Source organism: Pteropus vampyrus, unplaced genomic scaffold, assembly GCF_000151845.1.
Source record: "Pteropus vampyrus isolate Shadow unplaced genomic scaffold, Pvam_2.0 Scaffold340, whole genome shotgun sequence".
NCBI lineage: Eukaryota > Metazoa > Chordata > Mammalia > Chiroptera > Pteropodidae > Pteropus > Pteropus vampyrus.
Genome location: NW_011889121.1, coordinates 426,833 through 447,609, shown reverse-complemented (window position 1 = coordinate 447,609; position 20,777 = coordinate 426,833). Strand labels below are relative to the sequence as shown.

The 20,777-nt window shown below is 38.0% G+C and overlaps 1 protein-coding gene and 1 pseudogene across 2 annotated transcripts in view; both read left to right on the top strand.

The window, feature by feature from the left end:
- The window catches only part of DMD (dystrophin), a 2,089,898-nt gene that overhangs the window by 1,670,221 nt on the left and 398,900 nt on the right, over nucleotides 1-20,777 (top strand). The gene's annotated exons all lie outside the window — the stretch shown is intronic.
- On the top strand, nucleotides 11,636-11,754 carry LOC111730915 (annotated as a pseudogene).

Here is a 20,777-nt window from a genome sequence, read left to right as displayed (position 1 = left end):
TCTCACTCCAGACAGGCTACCCTACAGCCTTCCTAAGGAGCAGGGTCCCCTTCTTCCTGTTTCTCTACCCCTTACCCCATTTTTTCATATTTTGTATTAGCCCCAAAGGGAAGGAGGTATGAAAACTGACTCTTCCCTCTCATCATTCACTGAAGTAAACTGGAAGTTTTGTTGACAGTGTGGTAGCTGCAAATTCGGCTTCCTCTAGATAGGATCTTTGCCCTCAATCCTGGATAAAGTTCTGAGGCTATGACTGCTCAAGCTTATGAAGTAGGAACTTTGACCGCTTCCCATAAAAGTTTCATTAACTAGCATGCAACCTGTTAAACAGTGTATGACTCATGAAAGGACCGCTGCAAATTCCCACTGGGTTGTGTGTAACGGGGCAAAGGGAAGACTTTGCAAAGGACTATACTTTTGAATCATCTTCTTCCTTCCTTAGTATCTAACTGGCCCACTAGTCACCCTGATGTACAGTGAGCCCCTGGAAAAATGAGCAATTTGTGGTAAATATATTGGCACTACAGGTGCTTGAAATTATTCACTGAAGTCTTTTTCTTCTTTCAAATAATTTTTCCTGTACTATCGTTACTGGAGAGTGGGGATCCTCTCCCGGTGTGTTGTCCAGGTTCTTGATGTCTTGAACAAAGAACTGAGCGACACCGAAATACAGCAGAAAAGAAAAGCTTTTTTAGAAGGGAAAGTACACTTCCACACGTGGAAACGGGCCTGAGCAAGAGAAGCGTGGTTCAAAAGGCCTGATAACAAAGCCTTTGGGTTTTTATCCCTATTTGCTGTGAGTGGTTACTTTTCTTAGAGGGATGGGCTTCCTTGATGGACAACCAAGATTGACAGGACTCAGTGATTCATCATTTCCTTTCTGCGCATGTTCGTTCTCAGAATTGTCTGTTATAATGATATCAATGAACTTCTGGGCATATGCATCATACTATAATGATGGTATAATGAGGCTCAGGTAAGTTGAAGGTCATTGGGGTCTTCATTGTGCAGGTGTGAGTGACTGGCTTAAACTGGTAGCTAATTCTCTGCTTACTTGTTTCTTTGTGGAAGTTACTTTTAATCTAAAAAATACCTTCTGGCTTGCTAAATTGTGGGCAGGTTAGGGCGGACCCCTTCTAGCATAGGATGACTTCAGTGTTTTTGCAGGCAGACTCAAAATCCCCTAACTAACTTTCCTGCCTAACTCTTTTCTAAGAGCCATGAACCCCCTTATTATTAGTATGGATGTTGAGGGACAGGAGGTCTCTTCTTCTGTATCTGCTTCCTGCTGAGAAGGGTCGTTGTCCCTGCCTATTGGGGTTTCATGGAGCTCTTTACCTTTCTGCCTCAGTCAGGGTAGGGTCTTGGGTTCCTGCTGAAGTGCCACCTCAGTCCCTAGACAAGGAAAAGAAGATACAAACTTGTTATTTGAATAATATATCTATTAATTTCTATTATTGATTTGCCTATTAAGCAAGTAAAGAGAAACAGGCTTGGTTAATATTATTTTTTAAAAGTAAAAAAAAGAACTTTGGCCTAAAGTCCCCTCCCCTCTCAGACTCTAAGGGCCCTGTCTCGCCCAACACTATTTCTGCTAACAATGGGCCTATGACCCTTTTCAACAGCCAGAGGATCTGAGTCACTAGTTTCGGGCAATTTTGGGGATTTGAGGGAGAAGGACTTTTTCCTAAAGAAAAGAGGGAAGAAAACTTAACTAGGTTTACTAAAAAGATTAAGAACTCTACAAGAGATGTCCCATTTTATTTCCTGCTAAAAGATTAAAAAATTTTACAAGTGATATCCCGTATCACTATGGAGGGAACACTCCGAGCATCAGATCTGCATTCTGCTACTAGTTCCGCCATTAATTAGCTGTAGCACTTTGAGTAATTCCCGCAAACATTCTGTTTCCTCATAAGTAAATAAAGAGGCTTAGCTAAATGATCTCTAAGGCCCCTCTAGCTCTAGATTTTATAATTTAGTACTTTTTTTTTTTTTATAGAATCAAAATCGTGGCTTTTCATTTTAAATGCTGGATCCAGCCAATGACTGTAAGGTTAAACATGCATTGGTTTTCGAACCTTTGCAGAGCAAGGCACTGTCTCTTTTGAGAACCTATTTTGATATGTCCTTCTCAGTGATATAAGTGAAAACGAGTGTGTGGATCCACTGAATCCTACTGACCTGACTATTGTGAGGCTCATTTAGCTTTGTGAAGGGCTAATCTTTCTTTGTTACCTTAGACAATGTTGCATTGAAGATGTGATAATTCAGACATAGTTCTTTTCTTTCATAGTCACTCTTTTTTTAAATGCTCATAGTCTCGGTTCCGTGATGATTAGAGAGCTATGTGTCCGATTTGTTACTAATCGCTTCATTTTTGTAAAACCAAATCACGTTGCTACGCAAACTGTGCTCCATGGGCCATAAGCCTCAGCATCACTTGGAGCTTGTTAGAAATGTGAAATCAGAATCTTCATTGTAACAAGACCTCCAAGGAATTTGCATGCACATTAAAGCTTGAAAAGTACTCCAGTAGCATACATATGCACACATGGGATCATATTCACTGCCAAAGAGAGAGAAAGGTGTGAAACCAGAAGCTCTCAGATGGAGATTAGTTACAACTGCATGACATTTATCAGTGACCTTTAATGTCCTTATCTGTATAAAATGGACCCTAAGCAATATTCCATAATGTTTTTATTCTGGACTGAATAGAGAAGAGAAGCCACCCAGTATTCTCTCACCTAAAATTTTAAGAGCTTTCTACTTATGTAAGAGTAGAGGTGTGATTTCCCAGGCAAAATGTCTAACAGAAAACAACATTGGGAAGACGAAAGTTGAAGGATTCTTTATAGACACTAAGAAGGAGAGTCCATAAAATATAAGGCAAAGAAGGTGAAAAAAGTCTATAGAAAGCTGAGCAAGGGAAAAATTCAAAGATACGGGAGTGGCTAGCAATGTCAGGGACTATCAGGAAGTTGTCTAAAGCTTGTTGTGAACACTGCCCCTTGGAGTTCCAGCAAGTAAAAGGATCATGATGACACAATCTAAGAATTTACAATGGAACCAGAGGCAAGCAGTCTGACTGTGGTAAGTTGAGGATTCGAGAAGTGGAGATAAGGGATGGAAAGGAAGACATGAAAGGAATCTGAAAAATGGGTCAAGAGCTAGCGAGAAATATAGGAATGCATATAGCCACAACGCCAACAATGAAAGGCTAAGATTTTGAATTCATCAGCAAATGATCTATTAATTAAAACTCACATTATCATAAGAACTTGTAGAGTCATTTACTAAATAATACATGAAAGTCATCTTTCAGTAGTGAGATGTTCTACAGCGCCGCCGTCTTTTTGTTTTTATTTCTGACTTAAGTTTGAATTCTTTCTTCTTATCATGAAGGTGATATGGTAATTTTACCTCTCCTGTACCTTATTTCAAAGATTTGTACCAACTCCTTTGGCAGGTTTTCTACTGAGAGTGTCCTGACAACTTCACTGAGATTTGCATTGAATGTCATTGTAATCAAACCAGTCATTAACCATAGTTAGATGGCCCAGAGACATTCTACCTTATTGTCCCCTTTCAAGGAGATTTGGAAATGCAATTGTAGGAGAAGAAGGGAGATAGGGATTTAATAAGCAGCAAAATGAAAGAAAATTTGGCTTATGGAAGAGAGGTGTTTCTATCACAGTAAGAACAATGCCAATAGTATTTATGTCCTCCATGTACAGACACATAGAGTGAAAGAGAACAAACTCTACCTTTTGACAATGTCAAGTTTAACTCAATTAGATATCTACCTAAAGAGAAGAGTCATCTCTGTATAATATATATTAATAATAGATTGCCATTCTTCAGAACTCTTTGTTCCATTTTAAATTATCTTAGATGATTTACAAGACGCTTTGTTATCTTCCAATATTTCCTGTCATTTTTGTAAGCAAAATTAGTTAGGCTGTATTCAAGGGAATGAATCAAACAGTATGCCTATCTCCTCCCAATTCTGCAATGTTTCAATTCTGGAGGGTCTAAAGTAGCTTTGAAAGAAAAGAGAACTTACCTAAGGACAGCTGGAGGGTATGCATATTAGAGAGAAGTGGAAACCCCACTCCTTCTCAGTCCAATTGATTTTTTTCTATCTGTATTTCTATGTGAGTATCATGTTTGTGCTGATTTTACATGTACATAAATATGAACCTCAGATCTGTTCTTCGTGCTAGTTAGAAAACCTTTTCTGTCTTCTCTTACATTCTACTCTTCTTCTGTTTCCTCCTTCCAAAACTAAAACATTACATTATTAATAAACAGGTTAGGGCAATCATTTTAAAACTCTATTGTTTGATAGATTCATTCATTAATTCAATAAGCATTAATTGAGCAATTGCTAGGCGTTAAGCACTGTACTGTTAGATTTAAGGATGAAAGTGATAAAACCTTTGGCCTCAAGAGTATAGTTGTGGAGACAAATGGGAAAATCAGTCACAATGCATTATATTCTGTGTTAAAACAGAGGTTTGTGCCAAAGTCTGTATACCCTGAGCTGGATAAGTCTCTGTTGCTGTTCTGGAAAATCTAATGGTCAGTAAATTATGATGTTTGGGGTGAGAAAATGCTGAGAAAATCTGCTACTACTATAGTAGCTATCTATAGATTTTTTAAATATCTCCATATAAATAGTTCCTGGTCTACGTGAACCACTGTTTTTGCTTTTTATAAGGAAATATGTAAGTTCTGCATCATGCAATTCCTTGAGCCTTCTTGGCTTTCTCCCTGCCCTTTGCCTAACAATGCCCTAATCCTTGAGAGACCATCTCCCACATCTTCTCAACCATCCTCCAACCAGCTGTGTTCATCCCTTCTTCAAACCTCTAATATAATTGAATATTCACAAAAGCAAATACACATTATACCCTCATATACAATCTTTGTTTCTGTTGCACATTTCCTTTTGGGCAGTTCTTGGTTATTGCAAAATCAAGGGCTAGAATATGTGAACCTGATGTGATACCCCCTACCCAACCCTGATAGACCCTTCTAAGGGCATAAAGAATGCTTTTCCGATTTTTTACTTCCCTTGAGATGTAATGCTAATAACTCTCCATTCCAGTTTTAATCCCTATTTGAGCTAATTGGTTTTACTTTAGACCACCTGAGATTGCCCCTTCACCAAGAGACTCATGAATATCTGTCTTTAGTCAGAAGCGTGAGCATATGGATATGCCAAAGGAATGCACCACTGCTTAGACCACAATAGCAAGCATGCTTTCTTTCTGTATGCCTTGAATTAAACTCTCAATGGCTCTCAGTTACTCTCAGGATAAAAGTGGTTTATAACTTTGCAGTGGTGTACCTTTATATAAGCTCCTAAGAGCCAGTTGTGTGCATCTCTTTCCACTGAATTTCTTATTCACTGACATGAAGTTGGTAGCTTGAAAACAGCCGTAGTGGGAGTATTTACATCACGGAAATCGACAAATGCTAAAATTAGGGCTCCCCCTTACAGCCAGTTATTTACCACTTACCAGCATTCCACTGGTTACATAGTCGATGCTCTCACTCCGTGTGACCCCTCGAGCCACATTCCTCTTTACTGAACTCCGCAAGCAAATGAAATATCTTTATTTCTTGTTCCTGCCCCTCTGTGTATGCTTCCTCTCTTACAGTCTGTCCCTCCCTTCTCAGCTTTGCTTGGCTAGTTTATTATCCTTTTTCAGACAGCAGCTCAGAGATTTCTGAACGTCCCCAAATGGATCCCCTGCATCTTCAATGTGCTACCTCAGAACATTTATTTTATCCATTGTCATATGGTATTTTGTTTTATTTTATTTTTGTCATATGGTATTTTAATTGTCCATGAATTTTTATTCCCCTCTAGAGTACCAACTTCTTGAGGTCTTTTTATACACCTGCTTCATAATAAATATTTAATTAATACATGACTGAATAAATAAATAATTGAATGGGATGAATGGATGTGTATTCAATACTGATTCATTTTGTATCAAAGTGATAACACAGTTTAGATATTACTTTGCATGGTGCTTTGTTCTGAATGTTTGTATCCCCCCCCACACACACACACACACACAAATTCGTATGTTGAAATCCTAAGCCTGATGTGATATTAGGAGGTGGGACATTTGAGAGGTGCTTAAACCATGAGGGTGAAACTTTTTTGAATGGGATTAGTGCCCTTATAAAAGAGACTTCAGACAGATCCCTAGCCTCTCCCAACATGTGAGGACACAATGAGAAGGTGCCAGCCAGGAATCAGAAAGAGGACCCTCACCAAATGCAACCATGCTGGTGCCTTGATTTTGGACTTCCCAACCTTTAGAACCATGAGAAGTAAATGTCTGTTTTTTATAGATTACTCAGTCTGTTGTATTATGTTATAGCAGTCCAAACAGACTAAGACACATGGGGAAAGGAACACAGGGCCACTGCCTGGTCTGGCTCTTTTAAGAAAACTCTAATTAGAAGAGGCCCAACATTTGGCTGGGCAGAAGTACCAAGAACCCAGCACTAGTGATTCTCCCCATCAGCTATCAGCTAGTACAGATTATAGTCATATTTTAAAAATGTGAACTGGTTAGATTAGAGGAAACCCCTAAGGTGATGGTTGCAATGGCCACTAGAATCACCTGGGAAGCTTTAAAAAATGTCCAGGCTGCCTCCCAGGCCAGTAATAGCAGACTCTTTGGGGGAAACTCACATATCAGGGTTTTTTTTTTTAAATTACTATTCCTAGTGATTCCAGTCCACCCAAAGCTGAGCCCCAACTAATGTCTTCTGACTCTCATATCCTCTCCTTCTAGCATAGGTGAGAATTAAGGGAAGCAATGTAACAACCAGCTTTTCCACACTCTTTCTTAGATAGGTATATTGTTTCATTGGTAATTTGCGACTAGTTGCATTCGTTAGCAAAGCATAACTGCAAAACATTTCTGCTCCCACACATTCTGATCCCATCTTGACACTGCATAACTGTTGGCGAAGGCAATTTCAACAATGAAGAAGTGGGAGAAATGACTACATTTTATGTAGATATGTATGCATTTAAAATCAAAAGTACATATGTAATAATGTTGTTTAAGATTTTAAATGGACAATACTTAAATAAGATTCCTCTGTAATCAAATTTCTCATCAGTGGAAAGCATTGTGTTTTCTTTACAGCTGTTAAACATATGGCTGACAAAATATTGTTCTACAAGCCTTAAGATTTGAAATCTGAGTTTATATTAATGCATACACTTTATCACACAACCATGTATGCTTTCTAATTAAATTTGGAGAGTGACTGGTGCTTGCTTTTTAAACTTAAAGGTAATGAGATATCAATTATCTGATACTCTGTTGGGTTTGATTATATGATTATTGTTAACACACTAAAATACTTATATATTCATTGCATACTAATATATTTAAAACAAAAAAATAAGACTCAAAATGGCCTGGGGAGAGACTTTCTAGTCATTCTCTCTGACTTTATACAAACAACCCCTCAGCTAGTTATCTACTTCCAACTTTATTTTTTATTATTAAACTTATTGGGGTGACATTGGCTAATAAAATTATATAGGTTTCAAGTGTACAGTACTATAATATATCATCTGTATATTGCATTGTGTTTTCACCACTCAAAATCAAATTTCCTTCTATCACCATATGTTTGACCCCCATCTACTTCCAACTTTAAAAGTTCCTACAGATAGACTGGATGCTGTATAAGTGAATAATGTAAATAAAAAATTTCAAATGATAGAAATGCCCAGAAGAGGACCACTGATGAGGAAGGGGATATTAATGTTCCTTATGAACTAAGCTCAGCTCAGCATTTACCCTTTCTATTATGCAGCTAGAGCAATGGTTCTCAAAAGTTGAACATGCATCAGAATCACCTGGAGGGCGTGTTAAAACAGACTGCTGGACTCCACTCCCAGAGTTTCTGATTTGGTTGGTTTGAAGTGAAGCCTGATAATTTACATCTCTAACAAGTTCTCAAGTGAGACCACAGTTTGAAAACCACTGTTCTGAAAAAGATAAAGCTCTCTCTGCTTGCTAGATTTCCCTAATCCTTTTTGTAGTTTCCTGGAGACTTCCTGTGTAGTAGCTTGCTTGCTTGCTTCCTTCCTTCCATAATAACAATAGTCATAGCAGCAGCTAGACTTTCTTGAGTACTAAGTACTAAGCACTGTAGATACATTACAACAAACCTTTGAGGAAGGTACTATTACCATTTTGCAGATGAGGAAACAAATAAGAAATTTGCCAAAGGTCACATAGCCGAGATGAGACCCAAGCCCATGTCTGTTTGGCTCCAAAGCCCAAATAACCTTGTTTTGTGCTCTGACCTTCACAACCAAAACACTCTGAATCTGAGGCTGAGGGAGGCAGCTGGACTGGAGGGAGCAGCCCAGTTGCAGGCACTGTGTTGGCAGGGTGGCAGTGAGGTGGGACCTCAGCACCTACTAAAAGGAGGAGACAACGATTGTCTCCTCCTTCTTCAGGGCCATCTTAGCTGCTATCTCTCCTCCTACTCAGCATCTGAGAGGTAAGAGGCAGTTCTGCCAAGAGGTTCCAGAAATTTCTGTATGCAGGACAATATATTGTTCCTAGGGATGAATCTGAGATGCTCACAGTGCACATTCAAATTCGATTTACAATCTTCTAGGAATAATATAAATGTCACATCAAGAGGCTTTTATGATGTGAAATATTAAATAACTTTAGACCTTGGAATATGTGTCAATGTTTTTTTTTTTTTTCTGTTCTTTATTGTCAAGTGACAGATCTTTACATTAACATGTTAATGGTACTTTTCTTTAAGGGAATCTCTCTTCTTTTGTGAGTTCACACATTATATTATAATTACTCATTTTTAATTTTTGCCAACAAATACAGATCATCTAGTTATGAAAATGCACTGAGATCTGACACTTGCTATTTTGTCTTTAAAAGCTCTGATCTAGCCCTTGAAACAAGAATGGTTTTATATGTACATTTTCAGAATTAAACCCAAAGCACATCTTTTAAAACTCTTGAGTAATTTCTATGCCGCACTTTTCTAGCTGTAGGTAAGATTTTACTCTAAAATTGGAGGGATGGATTTAGTTTATGTGCAAAGAAATACAGGAAGTTTTGCAAACCCAATCAAATCCTGTGTGTACTGTGTGTGCATCTGTTTATTTTGTTGTCATTTGCAGTACAAGATTCCGTATACTGTTTTGTGGGTACAGATTGGTGGTGACATCTAATCTGTAGAACAGATGCTGTAGATATCCTATCCATATCTCCTTAGCTTTGGGGTGGTAGATGGGCATGTAGTCCAATCCAGAAGTTCCAGGATATTGACTGAAGCAAACCTCAACCAGTAAGCAATAAAGAATGAGAGTATGTCAGTAAAAACACCAACTTTCTCTCTCCTCATTGGGATAATTTTGAAATATGTTCCACATGTTCTCAGAGGGTCCCCAGGAGCACTGAGCCCCAATTGCCCACTTCAGTAATCTGCTCGATAAAACATTCTCAATTCTGTCTTCCCCTTCCAACCCCACTTTCCTATTCCTCACAGTGTTTCCTAAGATTGCCTCCTAAATAAACTACTTGTAGGCAAATCCTCTTTTGTTTTAGTGGGAACCCAGACTGAGATACTGTGATGGATAACAAAATATTGTTACTTTGGGGCTTTGGTGGATATCATTATATGTTGGAGGTATCATACTATGTATGTATATATAACCTGTGTAATATATTAAGCCATATTTTGTTGGGGTTATTTACTGACTAAAATTTCTGATCTGTATTGGAAATAGTTAAAATAAAAATAAAATCGTTAAAATTGGGCAAGATGTTTGCCTAAATGCTTTAATATCCGATTGCATAATTAAACAAGTAAAAGGGAAAGGAAAGTATTAGCAATTCTATGTTTAATGGCAACTGATGTCCCAGAAAGTCATGAAGAAAACTCTTTGTGTTGATAAACCGAAGGCCTATTCTAGCAGACTTTTGTGTTTATTGTTCTGTTTCTGACCATTTTATTCCACACAAATGGACTTGCTTGTCATTATTCCCCACCCTTCCCTAGCACAGGGCCCCTATTCTTTGAAACAGTAACTAATTCAGTTTCAAAAAGAATATGAAAAGGGAGGATGTATATAAAAGGACTGAAGTAAAAAGTGAGGCACATTTCCATTATGGATTTCATGCCAGTGGAAGTTGATGGCAGAGCGTGGTGGGAGATTGGAAGCATCAATCGGCTCTATCTCCAGGGGACTCCTGAGGTTCAAAGGTCACCCCGGAAAGTGGCAAATGTTCTTTCTCACCTTCCTTGAGTTATAGATTACATGAGTCAAAGCCAATGACTGATGAGCTAGAAGTGGACTGCATTGCTTGTTTTGGCCTGCTGAGCAGCTTAGAGATTTCAAAATAATCTGAAATGCAACCTATGGTGTAGTATATGGGTTAAGCCAAATACTATAATTTTTAGTTGAAAATACTGTATAACCCCACACAATCTCTGGTTCGGAAGTAATGTTGTTGTCAAAGATTTATGAAGTCAAAGACCCCCATACACGATTTTTTTAAATATCTAGAGGAACTTATGCTGTGTGAAATCATAATTCATGTTTATAATTTTCATTTAGATTTTTTTAATGATGCATTTTAGGTGAAATTACGAGAAATATATCTGTTGGAGCAATATATAATGTGAAAAGAAACAAAAACTAGGTGATATGTTTTATGAAAGAAGGTGGAGTCAAAGTATATCAAGCATAAGAACTTTGAATTCTATTTGTTTTTGTGGCTTCAGAAAAGATTGTTCTGGGAATAGAGAATTTCATTTGGGAAACCTAACACATATATAGTTCTCTCAGTAGCAGAGTTAAAATACTGATTTCGAGGGTTCATTTGAAAAAGCCTGCAGAATTTTTGCATGTTGGGAAAAGATTTATATTCTCACACATTGCACTCGAGGTTTCTATTCAAAGCAAAAATAACTTAGCAAAGACCTTGGCTATTCTTTCACATTCTAAAATAATCTATTCCTTCAGGGTACTTACTCTCAATTCTGATTCTGTGATATTTCGAATCATCTTTAATTTACTCCAAAATTTTTTAGAAGAGCCAGGAAATCATTACTCTAACTTAAAATAACGAATGAGTGAAATATAGTTTCCTTGTTCCACACAATTTTAAAAATCCACGCCCTCCTCATTTTCATGGGCCTTCATGATACAAAAGAAGTTACCAAAGATTACTTTGAAATAGTGTCTTTCTTTAGCAAGTTCATATGTAATTTTATTTGTGAAAATTTAAATGGTATAGTTTTTGTAAAGAAAAAGACATACTTTTTTAAAAGCTTACTGCTTGTTTACTCATATGTATGCATGTTTTCTTCTGTATGCTGCATAGCTGCATGCCCAAGCCCTTCTGTTTAAACATTGAATTTATACATTAAGTGTTATATAAGGCACATGAAGACATTTAGTTCTAAAAAATGATCTTCTAGTTTACCCATTAAAAAGCTGAAATAGGACGTGGTTCCATAGTGTAGCAGTTAGCACATCTATTTTACGTGCAGAAGGTCCTGGGTTTGCACCCCGGTAGAGCCACGGTCCATGGTCTATGGCCATGCCACCCTGAACAAGCCCAATCCCATCTGATCTCAGAAGCTAAGCAGGGTCGGGCCTGGTTAGTACTTGGATGGGAGACCACCTAGGAAGACCAAGTGCTATAGGCATAAATAATAATAAATAATAATAAGAAGCTGAAGTAACAAGAAAGAATAGCAGAATGTATTAGTACTTTCCATAATGCATCACTAAAGATACTTAAATTGCAAAATGACTGGAATGGGTCTTGAGATGAGGGATTAATGGCTCTGGAGTGTTCTTCCCCTCTTTCCCTCCCCTGACTTCTTTATTTTTCCTTCATGACAACATTTTCATTCCAGATTTAAACATTCACTACTTTAGAGTTTGGGAGTTGGAGAGTGAGAGCCAGGTGGACAGAGGAGGCAAAAGGGGTGTTCAAGTGTGAGGGTGCTTGAGAATCACCCCCGAGAGCTTGCTAAAATGCAGATTCCTGGGTCCCGCCCCAGAGATCCTCATTTAGCAGGTCTGTAGCAAGGCCTGAAACTGCATTTTTAACAAGCTCCCAGGTGATGCTCAGACTGACAACCCATGAACCATTGAGTAGCCCTGTTACCAGGGACGGAACAATGAGAAAGTGAGGTCCAAGGTTCTAAGGTCCAGTGCTGAAAAAACATCTCTGATTTCTTCTCTCTCTGCTGATTCTTTTCTCTGTGTGATTTTGCAAAAGTCTCTTAACTTCTTAAATCTCAGCTTCCACAACTGAAAAGTAAGAAGGTTGCTCCAGATTGGGCAGCTTTCAAACCATGCTTTAAGGCATTCTCGAAGTGCTGTAGGGTACCTTAGAAGCCAGAGGAGGGAGTAGGAGGTGAGGGTCAAATGAGCTTTTTCAAGGCTCCAGACCCTCTACTTCAATGCTTTTATCTTTCATCTCTTTAATATATTCCACTTCTGAGTGTGGTTTTATTTAAAATTTTTTTATAACTTAGCAAATTTAAAGGAAATGAAAAATCACAAGTCTGGAAATGACTCGTTGCTTTAAAGATGTACAGATCCGAAGACTTTCGATTTTGTGTAGTTCCACAAATTCTCTGGTCCCTCCACAGCATCCCAAGTGTGCTATAACAGTGACAGCAAATGTCTTCTTTCTGCTCACAGATGTAAAACTTGATTCCATGCACCAGGAGGCCCCTTGTCTGATGTGTTTTTAGCTAAACAGACTGCTGAGAGTAGAGGGTAACATCAAGCATTTTTGTGCAGAGTCACATATGATTTATTAAAAATCCAGCCTTCCACAAATAGATATTAGTTACCTTCTGTTACAGGATTTTTTTAGAAAATAATTCTTAATCATGTCTCCAAGTATTGTGTGATTTGACCATTTGGAAAGTAAAAAACTATCTTATGAAATTCTATTTGAAGGAGTTTGCTCCAACTATTGCCACACCATTGGATTGTCTATTTTATATATCATGCTAATTTTTACATAGTGGTAGCATTTCATTACAATCAGCTTTCATTTTTAATAAGACCATGTATATATCAAATTGTAGATTTCAGCCTTTGTATGAATTGAAAGCTATTAATCTTCCCAGGGTTAGGTTATGTTAACCGGATTGGAATGTTCTTTTTATTATGTTCTTTAAATTCCCTTTATCTCATACTGCACCAGTACATTTCTATTATCTCGGAATAAATTCCAGTTATGTGATAAAAATTTTTACTGGAAAAATATAACCTGCAGTGTCAATTTTTCTGTCAGATTATCAGCTAGAACTGGTATACTTTATTCTAACTAGAAATTTGGAGTTATCACCTTGATTTTTAAGAGTAGAATAGAAAAATGAAGATTGATGGGCTTCAATATTCATTCATTCATTCATTCAGCAAACACATATTAATAATGTTATCTATGTTCTATGTCTTAGGCACAAGGGAATGAGGATGAGACCAGGTCCCTGCCTGCAGGCATTTCCTAGTCTGCGTCATAGATAGAGAACTATTCTGTTGGTAGGTGAGATGTGACCCACCTTAGCTCTGGCAAGAGGCATAATGGCTGCAACAGCTAACTGGTAGAGAGAAGAAGCCACAGGAACTGCCCTGGCTATTTGGAAATTGTAGACTTAGGCCTAATAACTAAGATGTGAATAGCTAAAGAATGAGATCTGGTAAAAGGGGAGGAGGGTGTCAGTCAACAACTTGGTTTGGGAATGGAAGTCAAGGTAGGTTTTATCCAGAAAGAAACAATCCCTAGGTAACGACTAGGGTCTAGTTCCTTAGGGAGAGAAAATTGGCAAAGTATGGTCAGGTACCCAAGGTTCAAAGCCAAGTTCTAACTTTAGGTCAATCAGGACTCTGAAGTATAAACCACCACCAGAACAGTCCAACTTAAATGACTGAAGACCTAAGGAGGTTGCTAATGGGAAAGGCTGCAGCTCAGGGAAGCTCAGCTCATGCCCACTGGATACTGGAATTAAATTGATGCGAATGTACTTAATATTGTTTGGGGCATGACACCAATGCTCAATAAATGTTTGCTGATAGCGCTGTTGTCAATGCTGTTTTTGTTGTTACAAGACTCAAGAAAATAATCTAATGCAAGAGTTAATCTGCTGGTGAGTCTAGGACTTCTAATATCTAATTGGTTGATTTTAACTCACCAAAGATTACTTCAAGAACAGCAGCTGTAAAGAATCCAGAACAGGCAAAGAATGATAACTTGCTATTAGTATCTCGACTATCACTTTCTATCTGGGTGACCTCTCTATACCTTGGTCTCCTTATGTGTACAAATAACGGTACCACCCTTATAGGGTTGTTCTGAGAATTAGGTGAACTGGGACATTGGACTCATGTAGGCCAGCATCTGGCACATAGCGGATACTCAAGTAAATCTCAGACCCTGTCTGCTAGTAGGTGCCCAGATTCTGATATACTCGGGGGTAAGGGTAAAAAGTTCATTGATTTAGAGCTGGGAAAGGCTGGTCTTTCTGTCTGCAGGTCTTTAGCAACTGTGGCTGGTAAAGTCCAAAGCAGCCATGGGCTAGCAAAGCCTTGTCAGAAGTCATAAATGCCCATTTTCACAACTTCTTTAGTATTTGTCATTTTTTCTCCTATAATACTTATTATAAGGCAAAGGAAAGAGTAATTACTGCAGATAGCACACAATATTTTTTTTTCACAACATATTTTCAAAAATCGTGATGAGGAAAATGTATCACTCCAGTGAAGAAACAACATAAGGAAATGATTTGAGAAATCTAGTAGAAAGAAAGATGGTTCTTAATGCAAAATAAGTGTCAGAAAGAATTATCATGATCACGATGAAGTCTAGAGCTCACACTAGTTACCATGATGACAGCAGCAACATTCATCTCACGCCTCTTCCATGCTGGCCCTGAGTAAGCTTCTGCTGAATTGCTCGAATGGTTAAGATTGGGGTGGACATGAGAGGGAATGTGCAATGGCCTCAGGGCTCTGGGCCTAATACTGAGTAGGAAAAAGCAGGGTATGACTCTGCTTTGGTTTTGGATTTGATTTCATGGAGCAACTATATTTTGTAAATCCCTAAAGACTTATCTCTTTTTCCATTTTACAGAGTAAGAGTCCTTAGAGCTCTCGAAAGACTTAGCCCTTTTCCATTCTAAGAGTAAGCTACGTCTAGATTTCTAGAGACAGAGAAACCAGGCTCTGACTTTCCTTCTGGAAGCCCTTGCCTATTCACTCAGGAGCACACAATGGTGTTGCCTTGGAATCAGTTCAATTTTCATAGTTTTGGGTATGTCAGACCGCTCTTGCCAACATGATATCCTCTAGGAACCCAAAACCTGCTTATCTAGAAGTTTAGAATCTTAACTCTTACCACCTTAACCAACTGACTTGTCTCAATTTTCTTCTCATATAAACTTTTGAGGTCACTCGGACTTCCCAATTTCTTTTGAAACTTGACCTCTTTCTTCGATATCCTTCATGTGGTCAGCTCTATTTCCCAAGCTTGTTATTTCATTTTTCAGCTCTTGCAGTGTGTTCTTTTTTATCTCCAGAAGATCTATTCTGGGTTTTTGTTTTTGTTTTTTTTTGGTTTTTTTTTTTTTTTGAGGGTTTCAATCTCCTTGCTCTGTTCTAGTTGTTTTTTTCAATTCCTGAAATTGTTGATCTGATTCGTTTCGGAACTCACTGAGTTTTTTCAGAAGTACTGTCCTGAATTTTCTGTCATTTAAGTCACATATTTCTATGTCTGTAAGCTTATTTTCTGGAGACTTTTCTCTTTCTTTCTTTAATGCCTTGTCACCTTGGTTGTTCATTGTGTTTAATAGACTATTTCTCCACCTGGGTATTAATGGAACTGTATTCTGCTGTTTTTTCCAGAAAGAAGATTTATTATATAAAGGTCTCTCTTTAGCCTGTTGCAAAGAAGGTGCTTTTCTTTTGGTTTCCAGTAGGTGATGTCTAAGCCTCTTGGATTCTCTGCTTTATATAAAGCCTAAATAATGCCTTTTTATTTTCTTGTGGATATTTAATCACACTCACTACCCTCAGTTTCAATCCTTGCCAGTGTCAGCGACAGTCTCGGCAGAGTTTGCTCAGATTCCCCTGGGACTCCACAGTGATTGGTCTCAAAATGTATGGGAGGAGGGGCCCTCTGGGTTGGGAGTTGGGGGCTGTGGTTCAGCCTCAGTTTTGCAACCGGGGCCAGTAAAAATCAACTGTTGTTTCTCTGAGATCCCATCCCACTTCTCTGCTGTATGCTCAGATGACTGGGCCCTGCTGTTAGCCGTGTGGAACTCACAGCTCTCCTAGGTAGGGCTGTTCAGGGAAGTCGCCACAGCTTCTCCCCTCCCCCTCCTCCTGCAGGGAGCTCTGGCTGCAAGAGGCAGCTTCTTTGTTTCTCCCAGTCCACTGCCCGACACCCAGGGTTCTGATCTGTGGTAGCTCTTATGCGCAGATCCCACGCTCAGACGTGCTGGTGTGAACTTTGAGTGTTTTTTGTTGAGTTTTGGATGTTCAACTTATTCTTGTTTCAAGGGGAGAGATCTGAGGATGTCTCTCACTCCACCATGTTTCCTAGAATCCTAAAAACTTGACCTATTTTCTTCTAAGTTTGGATATAGCCCTAATTTCCTTAGCCTAACCAAATTTTTAGTTCTGTCCCTGCCTTACCGCTTTCATTACTGGTCTAAAAGATGCTTTGACAAGGTCACAAAGAAAATACCTGTTGGCTCACTGTTTATATTTGCACTCAAAGTAACATTTGGGTCTGTGCTACTTAGAGAATTTGGTGACAACTTTCTTCATCACTCCCATATGTTATCAGTCATCAAGTCTCTTTACTTCATAAAAATGCTTTCAGTTCTTTCAGTACTTTTCAGATCTATATTAGTTAGGATAGACTAACTGCTGTATCAAACATTCCTCCAAATGTATGACTGTAGAATGGCTTTAAAAAAAGAAATTCATTTCTTTCTCATATAAACAGTCCAAGGTGATTCCATGTTAGTTGGTTTTAGGTGTGGGGGATGGGGAAGAAGAAGTGACAACCCACATAGGCCAAGAAGGCTCTTCTGTCTTCAATGAGTTTCTAAGATTGCCCTTCTGAAGACATTCTGGAGCCAGAAGGGGAAAGAACAGGAGGACTGTCATGAGGGGTGACCCATATCCCTTGCACTTACCTTCCACTGGCTAGAACTCAGTCCTATGGTTACAGGTAGCAGCATAAAGGCTAGGAAATGAAGTTTAGCTGGGTACCTACAAAGAGGCAGAGACAGTTTTGAGAGCACTTAGCACCCACTGCGGAGGTATTCATGCCCTGCCCTCTAGTCACACTGCCCCTGAATCACTTCTCAACTAGGCTGTTAAATTGGCCTCTTATCTCTTACCTTGAGCCTTAGTTCCCCCTGAACTCTCTGCTACCCTTATGTCTGGGATTTTTTTTTTAATGATATGACTAATTCTCCACAGCTTTAAGGATCACAGGCCAAACTGCTTAGATGAATGTGTGATGCCTGATCTCCTCTGTAGCTCCATCTCCCATGACCCCCCTCACGCAAACCCTTGACTCCAACTATAGGGGAATTACTTCTTTTTCTAATTCACAATGATAACCGCAAACACTGATGTGGCATTGAACACACTTCTGACCAGTATATTAATTCATTCTTTTCTCACGATAACCCTATGAAGTAGGCAATAGTATTATCCCCATTTCATAGAGGAAGAAACAGACAGAGAGAAGCTAAGTAACTTTCCTGAGGCACTGCAGTTAGTAATTGGTACAGCTTGAGTATGACCCAAAGGCTGGGAATTCTGAGTCTTTAATGTTATTGCATATGCCACTCCCTCTTCCTTGAATGCCCTTCCTCTTTCTTCATCGAACCCCTACTCAAATGTCAAAAATCAACGTAAGCTTGTATCTCTTGCTACAGGAAGCCATCTTTGACCTCAGCCTGATTTAGTTGCTACTCATCTATGTCCCCATAGCATCCTGTGTATTCCTCTATCTCTTCCTGCCATAGCAGTGGATTCATCACCATTCTATAAAATCCTTAGGGGGATATTCGGCAGTGTATTCTCAATGTCTTCACAATGTCCAAAACAGCGTTGTCCAATAGAAATACAATGCAGGCCACATATATTATCTTAAATTTTCTAGTAACCATATTATTTAAAAGTAAAACCAAAAAAGTGAGATCAATTTTAATATATTTTATTTAAGCCAATACATTATTTCAATATGTAATCGATAAAATATACTAATGAAATCTTTTGTACATTTTTCCATCCTAAGTCTTTTAAATCTGGTATGTATTTTACAACCACACCTCATCTCAATGCAGACACTATATTTTGGTTGGAAATACTTGATCTGTATTTAGATATCATAAAATTTACAATTGAAAAAAGCAGATTCATATACCCAAGTTGTTCCAAACATACTGAAGTTTTTCAATAACTGAACAGAATATCAGTTTATAAGTTTATATTTAAGTGAATTTAATTTTTTTTTTTAATTTCAGTCTCTCAGTCTCACTAGCACCATTCGAAGTGTTCAGTAGCTACCTGCAGCTAGTAGCTACTGTCCTGGACAGTACAGCTCTAGGACAAAGTTCTAAATCAGTAGTTATAGAATAGATTAATCAATAACAATGTAGAAAATTCTCAGTGGTTATGATTAAATTGATAGGTCCCCACCCATTCCATGCCCCACCCTCCAGAGAGTCAGGTTTTATATCACTAGACAATACTCCTCTTACTTCTTTCTGGGCAGAAACAACTTTAAAAAGCAAAGTCATTTTTCAAATTTTCAGACTCAGCATTTTAGTAGTATTCAATTCATATCAACAATCTTTTTCTCTTGCTTCTTAATATATAAACATTGTACAAAAGATATTTTATAGGTGATGTTATATTGCCCAAGAAGGGTTTCTAAGTTTTATGGAATTATAAGAACTGCTCGTTTTCTTTCTACTTTTCAGAGTAAAAAATCTTCAGAGCAATTTTCATCTGGAAGTGCTGCATTTGGGTTATTTGACAATTCCCCAACCCCGAGTCAAATATAGGTTGGCGTATAAGCAGCAGTGTCTCTTGGCTAATCAAGAGCGTCTCCTTTTGCTATGCTCAGTGTTAGAGAAATGAGGAAAGTCAGCTGAGCCTAGTAATTAGGTGAGAGACTCAGAGGTATACCATTTGATAAGTCATAAATCATTCCCTGTTTATAAAAGCACACATTAAGACACCCATAAAATCTCCTAATGAATGGTGTTTTACTTTCCCTTCAAAATCTCAGTGAAAAAAAGGTACTTCTGACTTTCCAAGTGAATAAAAATAATGAATCCTGATTACTAGCTATGTTTAACTGATTTGCAAAGCAAGTGGAAAAACATCTAGTGCGTAGTGATAAGCATCTTTTAGACATCAGGGGACATATTGATTTAAGAGTATCTGTTTTTTAATAACCAGTGTATATTGGGATGCAAGCAGTTATTATTCAGTTTGAATTTATCTTCTCTATTTACATTCACTTATTTAAAAAATGCCAACTTGGGAATATTAAATTCGTAAGTTTTTCATGGCAATTTAGTGTTTGTTTTGGATATCCAATTTGGATGCAGAATGACTATAGAAAGTTATCACAAACTGTTCTCTATAGTCTGCCTCTGAGTAGCAATTGCTAAAATTTGGGATTATCAGGTTACTCACCTTCTGATAAGTTCTTTATACATCTTTTAAAATGCTCACTTTGTTGTTCAATGCCTGACTTCACTTAATTGTAACAACCACAAAGATAGGGACCATATCTCTTCTGTTTACCACTATATTCCTAGTGCCTAGCATCATCACTAGGACATTAATAGATGTTTAATCTACGTGTTCACACTGGTACAAAAATCTTTGCAAGTATTCTGCCACCATTTGTGTAGATTCAACCTAAATATGGCTCAAATGATATTATAGATAATATCTCTGTTGCCCTCATGATTCTTCCTCCTCCTGCAATGCTTAAACTGATTGACAGTGGACCCTACTACTTACAACATTGACCTTTTAGGGGTGCACTTGCCACTGCATTTTATGTGATAGTTTTATGATGTTGAAGACTATTTCCTGTGATCACACCATGCTCTCAGATGGCAAACCTAGATTTATTTATGCTTTCGACCCAAGGCAGGAAGTTAACCTTGAAAATAAGTTAAAATTTGAAAGGTAGTAAATCATAGGGCTGGGATTTATAATTTATCTCAGTAAAGAATCTAGAGATATGGGCTAGAAGTAAAAAATCTGGGTTCTGCTCTAGCACTGATGTTAACTTTGGACAAGTTGCCTTACTTTTCTGGACCTTAATTTTCTCATCTGGAAAATGAAAAGATGTTTAACTAGATCAGAAAGTCAAATAAATATATGTCTTCCACTTCTTCCTCATTTGCCTGTGAGATATGTAATTAATCAATTGATACTGTATCAGAATACTTCTCAAGACAATCATCCGTGCAGCTACCACCCACTAATGTGGTTAGTACATAGAGCAAACCTCTTTGTCATCCCTAGGCTATGTGACCTTTAAGATACTCTCCAGCTTTAAAAGTCCAATAGCTCTATTAAATAGATTAAAATTCAAGAGTATAATAATAATCATCCCTCATCATCAAGAAGCAGTCTGAAAAAAAATAAAGAGAAC